Source organism: Triticum dicoccoides, chromosome 7B, assembly GCF_002162155.2.
Source record: "Triticum dicoccoides isolate Atlit2015 ecotype Zavitan chromosome 7B, WEW_v2.0, whole genome shotgun sequence".
Classification (NCBI taxonomy): Eukaryota; Viridiplantae; Streptophyta; class Magnoliopsida; order Poales; family Poaceae; genus Triticum; species Triticum dicoccoides.
The window spans coordinates 562,983,484-562,996,124 of NC_041393.1; positions in this window are offsets into that span (position 1 = coordinate 562,983,484).

Below are 12,641 nucleotides of genomic sequence, written 5' to 3' on the forward strand. Positions count from 1 at the left end.
CATCCCTAGCGACCCAAGTCCCGACAACCCCCATCTTCGGCGACCCCCATCCCCACCCACCACCGTCGCGCCACCAGGCCGGCGCGACCAGTACCGTCGTCGATCCCGACCATGGCGCCCGCCGTCGCGCACCACCTCCCGACCATGGCGCCCGCCGCCGCGCACCACCTCCCGGCCTTGGCGCCCGCCACCGCGCACCACCCCCCGGCCACGCGCCCGCCGTTGTGCACCTCCGGCTGTGCTCAACAGTACAACTTCTTGTTTTGTGGCCGGTCGCTAAGGAGCTGAGTTCAAAATGAGAGAAGTCTAGAATATTGTCACAAAACACGCTCAGGATGTGAAAACACGCTCAGTACAAAACCATACATACATCCATTCAAGTACTCTTTTTCTCGAACATACATTCGTCCGTTCTAGAAAGAAAAATAGTTGAATTAAAAATATTGATCAGTATAAGTTAAAAATGGTGATCCATTCGGAACAAAAGAAATGACAGCATGATCCATCATGCCGTATTCAAAATTACTCTTAAACGGTTGCGAAGTAGAGAAAACGTTCAACATGACTAAGTTTTGCATTTTTGATAGCTATCGAACGGTATATTATTTGTCATATTTCGACAAACTTTTAAAAAAAATCGCGTTCAAAATCAAATTTGACCGTATTTGAATTCTTTTTTAAACCGTAAGGAATTAGAAAAACATTTATATACAAAAAAGTTGCGCATTTTCCATATATTTCCAACGCCGTATCATTTGCGTCAATCCAACGAACCGTTTGCAAAAAATTGCGAAAATACGTTTCTCCCAGAATTTCACCGTTTTTCAAATTACTTTTAAATCATATAGAATTAGAAAAAACAATACATATATGGAAGATGCGGATTTTCACCAGCTTTCCAACGCCATCTTATTTGCTCAATTCCGACCAACGGTCTGAAAATTGAGTCCAAAATACGATTCACGTTTTTGGTTTTGAAAAAAACGGTTTTTTCAAAACTGCTCTTAAACCATAATGATTTTGCAAAAACGTTCAATATACTTGAAATATGGTTGTCAAGAGCTTTCCAATGATATATTACACGCCCTGTTCCGACAAAAAAAATTCAAAAAAATTTGAACTAAAGAAGACGATGTGTTAAACAAAACTGAAAGCATCAGTTCAACCGCTTCGAAAACACCAGTACAACCACCTGAAACCGTCAGTTCAAAAAGGGTAACAGAATAATATTCTGTTACGCGTAACAGAATAGCCCAGATGTATGTATATATATATATATATATATATATGTGTGTGTGTGTGTGTGTGTGTGTGTGTGTGTATCAGGATCTTTCCAACACAATGTGCTTGCCAAAGGATAAAATGTAAAAAGGAAAGGTGAAGATCACCATGACCCTTGTATGAAGGTATAAGCCAAAAAAAGATAGGCCCTTCGCAGAGGGAAGTAGAGGTTGTCATGTGCTTTTAGGGTTGGATGCACAAAATATTAATGCAAAAGAATGTCACTTTATATTGCCACTTGTGATATGGACCTTTATTATGCAGTCCATCGCTTTTATTTCTTCCACATCACAAGATCGTATAAAGCTTATTTTCTCCCGCACTAATAAATCATACATATTTAAAGAGCAATTTTTATTGCTTGCAACAATGACAATTTACTTGAAGGATCTTACTCAATCCTTGGGTAGATATGGTGGACTCTCATGGCAAAACTGGGTTTAAGGATATTTGGAAGCACAAGTAGTATCTCTACTTGGTGCAAAGAATTTGGCTAGCATGAGAGGGAGATGCAAGCTCAACATGTTGGATGATCCATGACAATATACTTTATTTCGGATATAATAAAACATAACCCATTACATTGTCTTCCTTGTCCAACATCAACTCTTTAGCATGTCATATTTTAATGAGTGCTCACAATCATAAAAGATGTCCAATATAGTATATTTATATGTGAGAACCTCTCTTTCTTTATTACTTCCTATTAATTGCAGCGATGACCAAAACTATGTTTGCCAACTCTCAACAACTTTTATTCATCATACTCTTAATATGTGAAGTCATTACTCTCCATAAGATCCACATGATCTCTTTATTTCTTTTTATTATTTCTTTTTCTTTCATTCCCTCAAGATCATAACAAGATAGAAAAGCCCTTGACTCAAGACTAATCTTTATTATATATAGCCCACAGACTCAATTACATAGAGGGATCATAAAGAAAAAATCAAAACTAGATCATTCTAAAACTTTATTCTACTAGATCAAGATATTACCAAAAGGATCAAACTAAGTAAAACGGTAAAGATAGGAGTGTGATGGTGATACGATACTGGGGCACCTCCCCCAAGCTTGGCAGTTGCCAAGGGGAGTGCCCATACCCATGTGATTATGTCTCCTTCTTCGGAGGTGATGATGATGGAGTTGTTAATGATGTAGGCTGGTCGTCCATCTTCCAAGGCATAGACTCACCATCATAAAAAGATGATCGAGTCTCCCGGATTCTCAAATCTGCAGCCGAATTCATCCTTTTGAATCTGTATTCATATTCCCAGTTTTTGTTTTGTAGGTCATAGATCTGGGCTTGGAGGTGCTCGATTTCTCATGAAGCTTGAAGATGGTCTCCCCAATGTTATCGGCATCCAGCTTGTGGTTGTTGGTGAACTCCGTGATCATTATGTGGTTGGCATCGAGTCCACGTTCCACCATCTCCTGGCACTTGAAAACTTGTTGCTCCATTGCTTCAAGCCTTGTCTCCACACTTCCGGTCCTCCTTGGTCCCTCGACATCGCGGATGTGCAGCACCACCTTGCGCATCTCAATGGTTTGAGGGTGTTGCAGCACTTCCGTGATGCAGGGGTTGATGACCTTCTTGAAAAACTTGTCCTTGGGAGCACTTGAAGACGTCATGGTGATCCAGATCTGTCAGAAAAACAGCTCAAAATAAAAACAGAGGATATTTGTGTGATACGAGGGTCAAAACCTTTGGGAGATTAGATAATGAATTTTTACCGACAAAAAGAAGTATCGTGCAAGAAAATGGAGTCTGGAGAGCAAACGAGGCGCCCACGAGGCAGGGGCGCGCCCAGGGGGGTAGGGTGCACCCTCCACCCTCGTGGACGCCTCGTGTCCTTCCCGGACTACTTCTTGTTTTCCTATTTTCTTAAATATCCCAAACAGAGAAAAAGTTGATATTAGTGTTGGAAATATGCCCTAGAGGCAATAATAAATTAGTTACTATTATATTTCCTTGTTCATGATAATTGTTTATTATCCATGCTATAATTGTATTGATAGGAAACTCAGATACATGTGTGGGTACATAGACAACACCATGTCCCTAGTAAGCCTCTAATTGACTAGCTCGTTGATCAATATATGGTTGTGGTTTCCTGACCATGGACATTGGATGTCGTTGATAATGGGATCACATCATTAGGAGAATGATGTGATGGACAAGACCCAATCCTAAGCCTAGCACAAAGATCGTGTAGTTCGTATGCTAAAGGTTTTCTAATGTCAAGTATCATTTCCTTAGACCATGAGATTGTGCAACTCCCGGATACCGTAGGAATGCTTTGGGTGTACCAAACGTCACAACGTAACTGGGTGGCTATAAAAGTGCACTACAGGTATCTCCGAAAGTGTCTGTTGGGTTGGCACAAATAGAGACTGGGATTTGTCACTCCGTGTGACGGAGAGGTATCTCTGGGCCCACTCGGTAGGACATCATCATAATGTGCACAATGCGATCAAAGAGTTGATCACGGGATGATGTGTTACGGAACTAGTAAATAGACTTGCCGGTAACGAGATTGAACAAGGTATCGATATACCGACGATCGAATCTCGGGCAAGTACAATACCGTTAGACAAAGGGAATTGTATACGGGATCGATTGAGTCCTTGACATCGTGGTTCATTCGATGAGATCATCGTGGAACATGTGGGAGCCAACATGGGTATCCAGATCCTGCTGTTGGTTATTGACCGGAGAACGTCTCGGTCATGTCTACATGTCTCCCGAACCTGTAGGGTCTACACACTTAAGGTTCGATGACGCTAGGGTTATAAAGGAAGTTTGTATGTGGTTACCGAATGTTGTTTGGAGTCCCGGATGAGATCCCGGATGTCACGAGGAGTTCCAGAATGGTCCGGAGGTAAAGATTTATATATGGGAAGTCCTGTTTTGGTCACCGGAAAAGTTTCGGGTTTTATCGGTAACGTACCGAGACCACCGGGAGGGTCCCGGGGGTCCACCAATTGGGCCTACCGGCCCCGGAGGGCTGCATGGGCCAAGTGTGGGAGGGTACCAGCCCCAGGTGGGCTGGTGCGCCCCCCCCCCCACAAGGGCCCAAGGCGCCTAATGTCTGGGGAGGGGGCGCCCCACCTTGCTTGGGGGGCAAGTTTCCCCCTCTCCACCCCTTGGCCGCCCCCTAGATGGGATCTAGGGCTGGCCGCCGCCCCCTAGGGGTGGAAACCTAGGTGGGGGCGCAGCCCCCTCTCCCCCTATATATACTCGAGGCATAGGGGCAGCCCATAAGATAAGTTTCTTCTCCTGTTGGCGCAGCCCTACCTCTCTTTCTCCTCATATCTCGCGGTGCTTGGCGAAGCCCTGCTGGACTACCACGCTCCTCCATCACCACCACGCCGTTGTGCTGCTGCTGGATGGAGTCTTCCTCAACCTCTCCCTCTCACCTTGCTAGATCAAGGCATGGGAGACGTCACCGGGCTGTACGTGTGTTGAACGCGGAGGTGCCGTCCGTTCGGCACTAGGATCTCCGGTGATTTGGATCACGACGAGTACGACTCATTCAACCCCGTTCTCTTGAACGCTTCCGCTTAGCAATCTACAAGGGTATGTAGATGCACTCTCCTTCCCCACGTTGCTGGTTTCTCTATAGATAGATCTTGGTGACACGTAGGAAAATTTTGAATTTCTGCTACGTTCCCCAACAGTGGCATCAGAGCCAGGTCTATGCGTAGTTTCTATGCACGAGTAGAACACAAGTTGTTGCGGGCGTTGATTTTGTTCAATATGCTTACCGTTTCTAGTCCAATCTTGTTTCGACGGTATTGTGGGATGAAGCGGCCCGGACCGACCGTACACGTACACTTACGTGAGACAGGTTCCACCGACTGACATGCACTTGGTGCATAAGGTGGCTAGCGGGTGCCAGTCTCTCCCACTTTAGTCAGAACGGATTCGATGAAAAGGGTCCTTGTGAAGGGTAAATAGCAATTGACATATCACGTTGTGGTTTTTGTGTAGGTAAGAAACGTTCTTGCTAGAAACCCATAGCAGCCACGTAAAACATGCAAACAGCAATTAGAGGACGTCTAACTTGTTTTTGCAGGGTATGCTATGTGATGTGATATGGCCAAGAAGAATGTGATGAATGATATGTAATGTATGAGATTGATCATGTTCTTGTAATAGGAATCACGACTTGCATGTCGATGAATATGACAACCGGCAGGAGCCATAGGAGTTGTGTTAATTTATTGTATGACATGCATGTCATTGAACAACGCCATGTAATTACTTTACTTTATTGCTAACCGGTAGCCATAGTAGTAGAAGTAATAGTTGGCGAGACAACTTCATGAAGACACGATGATGGAGATCATGATGATGGAGATCATGGTGTCATGCTGGTGACGATGATGATCATGGAGCCCCGAAGATGGAGATCAAAAGGAGCAAAATGATATTGGCCATATCATGTCACTATTTGATTGCATGTGATGTTTATCATGTTTATGCATCTTATTTGCTTAGAACGACGGTAGTAAAAAAGATGATCCCTCATTAAAATTTCAAGAAAGTGTTCCCCCTAACTGTGCACCGTTGCGAAAGTTCGTCGTTTCGAAGCACCACGTGATGATCGGATGTGATAGATTCTTACGTTCACATACAACGGGTGTAAGCCAGATTTACACACGCGAAACACTTAGGTTAACTTGACGAGCCTAGCATGTACATACATGGCCTTGGAACACAAGAGACCGAAAGGTCGAGCATGAGTCGTATAGTAGATACGATCAACATGAAGATGTTCACCGATGATGACTAGTCCGTCTCACGTGATGATCAGACACGGCCTAGTTGACTCGGATCATGTAATCACTTAGATGACTAGAGGGATGTCTATCTGAGTGGGAGTTCATAAGATGAACTTAATTATCCTGAACATAGTCAAAAACCCTTTGCAAATTATGTCATAGCTCGCGCTTTAGTTCTACTGTTTTAGATATGTTCCTAGAGAAAATTTAGTTGAAAGTTGATAGTAGCGAATATGCGGACTAGGTCCGTAAACTGAGGATTGTCCTCATTGCTTCATAGAAGGCTTGTGTCCTTAATGCACCGTTCAGTGTGCTGAACCTCGACGTTGTCTGTGGATGTTGCAAACATCTGACATACAGGTTTTTGATAACTACGTGATAGTTGAGTTAAACGGTTTAGAGTTGAGGCACCAAAGATGTTTTTTGAAACGTCGCGGAACATATGAGATGTTTCGAGGGCTGAAATTGGGATTTCAGGCTCGTGCCCATGTCAAGAGGTATAAGACCTCCGACGATTTTCTTAGCCTGCAAACTAAGGGAGAAAAGCTCAATCGTTGAGCTTGTGCTCAGATTGTCTGAGTGTAACAATCACTTGAATCGAGTGGGAGTTGATCTTCCAGATGAGATAGTGATGTTTCTCCAAAGTCATTGCCACCAAGCTGCTAGAGCTTCGTGATGAACTATAACATATCAGGGATAGGTATGATGATCCTTGAGGTATTCGCGATGTTTGACACCGCAAAAGTAGAAATCAAGAAGGAGCATCGATTGTTGATGGTTGGTGAAACCACTAGTTTCAAGAAGGGCAAGGGCAAGAAGGGATACTTCATGAAATGGCAAATCAGCTGCTGCTCTAATGAAGAAACCCAAGGTTGAACCCAAACCCAAGACTAAGTGCTTCTGTAATAAGGGGAACAGCCACTGGAGCAGAATTACCCTAGATACTTGGTAGATGAGAAGGCTGGCAAGGTCGATAGAAGTATATTGGATATACATTGAATTAAATGTGTACTTTACTAGTACTCCGAGTAGCACCAGGGTATTAGATACCGGTTCGGTTGCTAAGTGTTAGTAACTCGAAATAAAAGCTACGGAATAAACGGAGACTAGCTAAAGGTGAGCTGACGATATGTGTTGGAAGTGTTTCCAAGGTTGATGTGATCAAGCATCGCACGCTCCCTCTACCATCGAGATTTGGTGTTTGCGTTGAGCATAGACATGATTGGATTATGTCTATCGCAATACAGTTATTCATTTAAGGAGAATAATGGTTACTCTGTTTATTTGAATAATACCTTCAATGGTCTTGCACCTAAAAGAATGGTTTATTGAATCTCGATCGTAGTGATACACATTTTCATGCCAAAAGATATAAGATAGTAATGATAGTACCACTTACTTGTGGCACTGCCATGTAAGTCATATTGGTATAAAACGCATGAAGAAGCTCCATGTTGATGGATCTTTGGACTCACTCGTTTTTGAAAAGTTTGAGACATGCGAACCATGTCTATTGGTGTATACGCATGAAGAAACTCCATGCAGATGGATCGTTTGGACTCTCTTGATTTTGAATCACTTGAGACATGCAAATCATACCACATGGGCAAGATGACTGAAAGCCTTGTTTTCAGTAAAATGGAACAAGAAAGCAACTTGTTGGAAGTAATACATTTTGATGTGTGCAGTCCAATGAGTGCTCAGGCACGCAGTGGATATTGTTATGTTCTTACTTCACGGATAATTTGAGTAGATACTGAGTATATTTACTTGATGAAACACAAGTCTGAATTATTGAATGGTTCAAGTAATTTCACAGTGAAGTTGAAGATCATCATGACAAGAGGATAAAATGTCTATGATATGATCATAGAGATGAGTATCTGAGTTATGAGCTTTGGCACGCAATTAAGACATTGTGGAAATTGTTTCACAATTAATACCGCCTGAAACACCAAAGTGTGATGGTGCGTCCGAACATCATAGTTGCACCCTATTGGATATGGTGTGTACCATGATGTCTCTTATCGAATTACCACTATCGTTCATGGGTTAGGCATTAGAGATAACCGCACTCACTTTAATAGGGCACCATGTAATTCCGTTGAGACGACACCATTTGAACTATGGTTTGGAGAAACCTAAGTTGTCGTTTCTTAAAAGTTTGGGGCTGGGACGCTTATGTGAAAAAAATTCAGGTTGATAAGCTCGAACCCAAACCGGATAAAATGCATCTTCATAGGACACCCAAAACAGTTGGGTATACCTCCTAATTCAGATCCGAAAGCAATAGGGATTGTTTCTTGAATCGGGTCATTTCTCGAGGAAAAGTTTGTCTCGGAAAGTTGAGTGGGAGGATGGTGGAGACTTGATGAGGTTATTGAACCATCACTTCAACTAGTGTGTAGCAGGGCACAGGAAGTTGTTCCTATGGCGCCTACACCAATTGAAGTAGAAGCTTATGATAGTGATCATGAAGTTTCGGATCAAGTCACTGCCGTACCTCGTAGGGTGACAAGGACGCGTACTACTTCAGAGTGGTACGGTAATCTTGTCTTGAAGGTCATGTTGCTAGACAACAATGAACCTATGAGCTATGGAGAAGCGATTGTGGGCCCAAATTCTGACAAATGGTTAGAAGCCATGAAATCCGAGATAGGATCCATGTATCAGAACAAAGCATGGACTTTGGTGGACTTGCCCGATGATCGGCAAGCCATTGAGATAAATGGATCTTTAAGAAGAAGACGGACGTGGACGGTAATGTCACCGCCTATGAAGCACGACTTGTGGAGAAGAGTTTTTCACAAGTTCAAGGAGTTGACTACGATGAGATTTTCTCATCCGTAGCGATACTTAAGTCCGTCGGAATCATGTTAGCATTAGCTGCATTTATGAAATATTGCAGATGGATGTCAAAACGAGTTTCCTTACCAGTTTTCGTAAGGAAAGGTTGTATGTGATACAATCAGAAAGGTTTTGTCGATCCTAAGGATACTAAAAGGTATGCTAGCTCCAGCGATCCTTCCATGGACTGGAGTAAGCATCTCGAAGTTGGAATATGCACTTTGATAAGATGATCAAAGAATTTGGGTTTATACAAAGTTTATGAGAAACTTGTATTTCCAAAGAAGTGAGTGGGAGCACTATAGAATTTCTGATGAGTATATGTTGTTGACATATTGTTGATCAGAAATGATGTAGAATTTTTGGAAAGCATATAGGGTTATTTGAAAAGTGTTTTTCAAGTGAAAACCTGGATTAAGCTACTTGAACATTGAGCATCAAGATATATAGGGATAGATCAAAAACACTTAATGGTACTTTCAAATGAGCATATACCTTGACATGATCTTGAAGGTGTTCAAGATGGATCAGTCAAAGAAGGAGTTCTTGCCTGAGATGTAAGGTATGAAGTTAAGACTTAAAGCTCGACCACGGCAGAAGAGAGAGAAAGGACGAAAGTCGTCCCCTATGCTTTAGACGTAGGCTCTACAGTATGCTATGCTGAGTACCGCACCTGATGTGTGCCTTGCCACATGTCTGGCAAGAGGGTACAAAGGTGATCAAGGAGTGGATCACCAGATAGCGGTCAAAATTATCCTTCGAGGAATAAGGATATGTTTCTCGGTTATGGAGGTGATAAAGAGTTCGACGTAAAGAGTTGCGTCAATGCAAGCTTAACACCTATCCGGATAGATCTGAGTAGAGAAGCCGGATACGTATAGTGGAACAACCATTTGGAATAGCTCCAAGTGGAGCGCGGAAGCAACATTTACAATATTACCTAGAGATTTGCAAAGTACATACGGATCTAAAAGTTGCAGACCCGTTGACTAAAACCTCTCTCACAAGCAAAACATGATCAAACCCCAGAACTCGTTGAGTCTTAATCACATGATGATGTGAACTAGTTCAATGACACTAGTAAACTCTTTGGATGTTGGTCACATGGCAATGTGACCTGTGAGTGTTAATCACATGGTGATGTGAACTAGATTATTGACTCTAGTGCAAGTGGGAGACTGTTGGAAATATGCCCTAGAGGCAATAATAAATTAGTTATTATTATATTTCCTTGTTCATCATAATCGTTTATTATCCATGCTATAATTGTATTGATAGGAAACTCAGATACATGTGTGGGTACATAGACAACACCATGTCCCTAGTAAGCCTCTAGTTGACTAGCTCGTTCATCAATAGATGGTTGCGGTTTCCTGACCATGGACATTGGATGTCGTTGATAACGGGATCACATCATTAGGAGAATGATGTGATGGACAAGACCCAATCCTAAGCCTAGCACAAAGATCGTGTAGTTCGTATGCTAAAGCTTTTCTAATGTCAAGTATCATTTCCTTAGACCATGAGATTGTGCAACTCCCGGATACCGTAGGAATGCTTTGGGTGTACCAAACGTCACAACGTAACTGGGTGGCTAGAAAAGTGCACTACAGGTATCTCCGAAAGTGTCTGTTGGGTTGGCACGAATCGAGACTGGGATTTGTCACTCCGTGTGACGGAGAGGTATCTCTGGGCCCACTCGGTAGGACATCATCATAATGTGCACAATGTGATGAAAGAGTTGATCACGGGATGATGTGTTACGGAACGAGTAAAGAGACTTGCTGGTAACGAGATTGAACAAGGTATCAGTATACCGACGATCGAATCTCGGGCAAGTACAATACCGTTAGACAAAGGGAATTGTATACGGGATCGATTGAGTCCTTGACATCGTGGTTCATCCGATGAGATCATCGTGGAACATGTGGGAGCCAACATGGGTATCCAGATCCCGTTGTTGGTTATTGACCGGAGAACGTCTCGATCATGTCTACATGTCTCCCGAACCTGTAGGGTCTATACACTTAAGGTTCGATGATGCTAGGGTTATAAAGGAAATTTGTATGTGGTTACCGAATGTTGTTCGGAGTCCTGGATGAGATCCCGGATGTCACGAGGAGTTCCGGAATGGTCCGGAGGTAAAGATTTATATATGGCAAGTCCTGTTTTGGTCACCGGAAAAGTTTCGGGTTTTATCAGTAATGTACCGGGACCACCGGGAGGGTCCCGGGGGTCCACCAATTGGGGCCACCGGCCCCGGAGGGCTGCATGGGCCAAGTGTGGGAGGGGACCAGCCGCAGGTGGGCTGGTGCGCCCCCCCCCCACAAGGGCCTAAGGCGCCTAGGGTCTGGGGAGGGGGCGCCCCACCTTGCTTGGGGGGAAAGTTTCCCCCTCTCCACCCCTTGGCCGCCCCCCTAGATGGGATCTAGGGCTGGCCGCCGCCCCCTAGGGGTGGAAACCTAGGTGGGGGTGCAGCCTCCTCTCCCCCTATATATAGTGGAGGCATAGGAGCATCCCATAAGATGAGTTTCTTCTCCTGTTGGCGCAGCCCTACCTCTCTTTCTCCTCATATCTCGTGGTGCTTGGCGAAGCCCTGCTGGACTACCACGCTCCTCCATCACCACCACGCCGTTGTGCTGCTGCTGGATGGAGTCTTCCTCAACCTCTCCCTCTCACCTTGCTGGATCAAGGCATGGGAGACGTCACCGGGCTGTACGTGTGTTGAACGCGGAGGTGCCGTCCGTTCGGCACTAGGATCTCCGGTGATTTGGATCACGACAAGTACGACTCCTTCAACCCCGTTCTCTTGAACGCTTCCGCTTAGCGATCTACAAGGTTATGTAGATGCACTCTCCTTCCCCTCGTTGCTGGTTTCTCCATAGATAGATCTTGGTGACACGTAGGAAAATTTTGAATTTCTGCTACATTCCCCAACAATTAGAACTGTTTTGGAGTCAGTTTTGTTACCATACCACATACCTATTCCTTTTCGGAGTCTAAAACATTCTGGAAAGTGTCCCTTATGTATTCCTCCGGGGTTACAGTTTCAATCACATTGGTTTCAACATTTATGGGATTACCTGAGATATAATGTTTTATTCTTTGACCGTTCACCACCTTCGGATTTGTGCCTTCGAAGTTGTTGATTTTTATGGCACCGGAACGATAGACCTCCTCGATAACGTAAGGACCTTCCCATTTAGAGAGGACTTTTCCTGCAAAAAATCTTAAACGAGAGTTGAAAAGCAACACATAATCACCTACATTAAACTCACGCTTTTCTATCCTTTTGTCATGCCATCTTTTAACTTTTTTCTTTAAATAGTTTGGCATTATCATAGGCTTGAGTTCTCCATTCATCAAGTGAGCTAATGTCAAATAACCTCTTCTCACCGGCAAGTTTGAAATCATAATTGAGCTCTTTAATGGCCCAATATGCCTTATGTTCTAGTTTGAGAGGTAAGTGACATGCTTTTCCATAAACCATTTTATATGGAGACATACCCATAGGATTTTTATATGCAGTTCTATAAGCCCATAATGCATCATCAAGTTGCTTGGACCAATTCTTTCTAGATCTATTAATAGTCTTTTGCAAAATCAATTTAATCTCTTGGTTAGTCAGTTCTACTTGGCCACTAAACTGTGGGTGATATGGAGATGCATTTCTATGATTAACATCATACTTAGCAAGCATTTTACGAAAAGCACCATGAATAAAA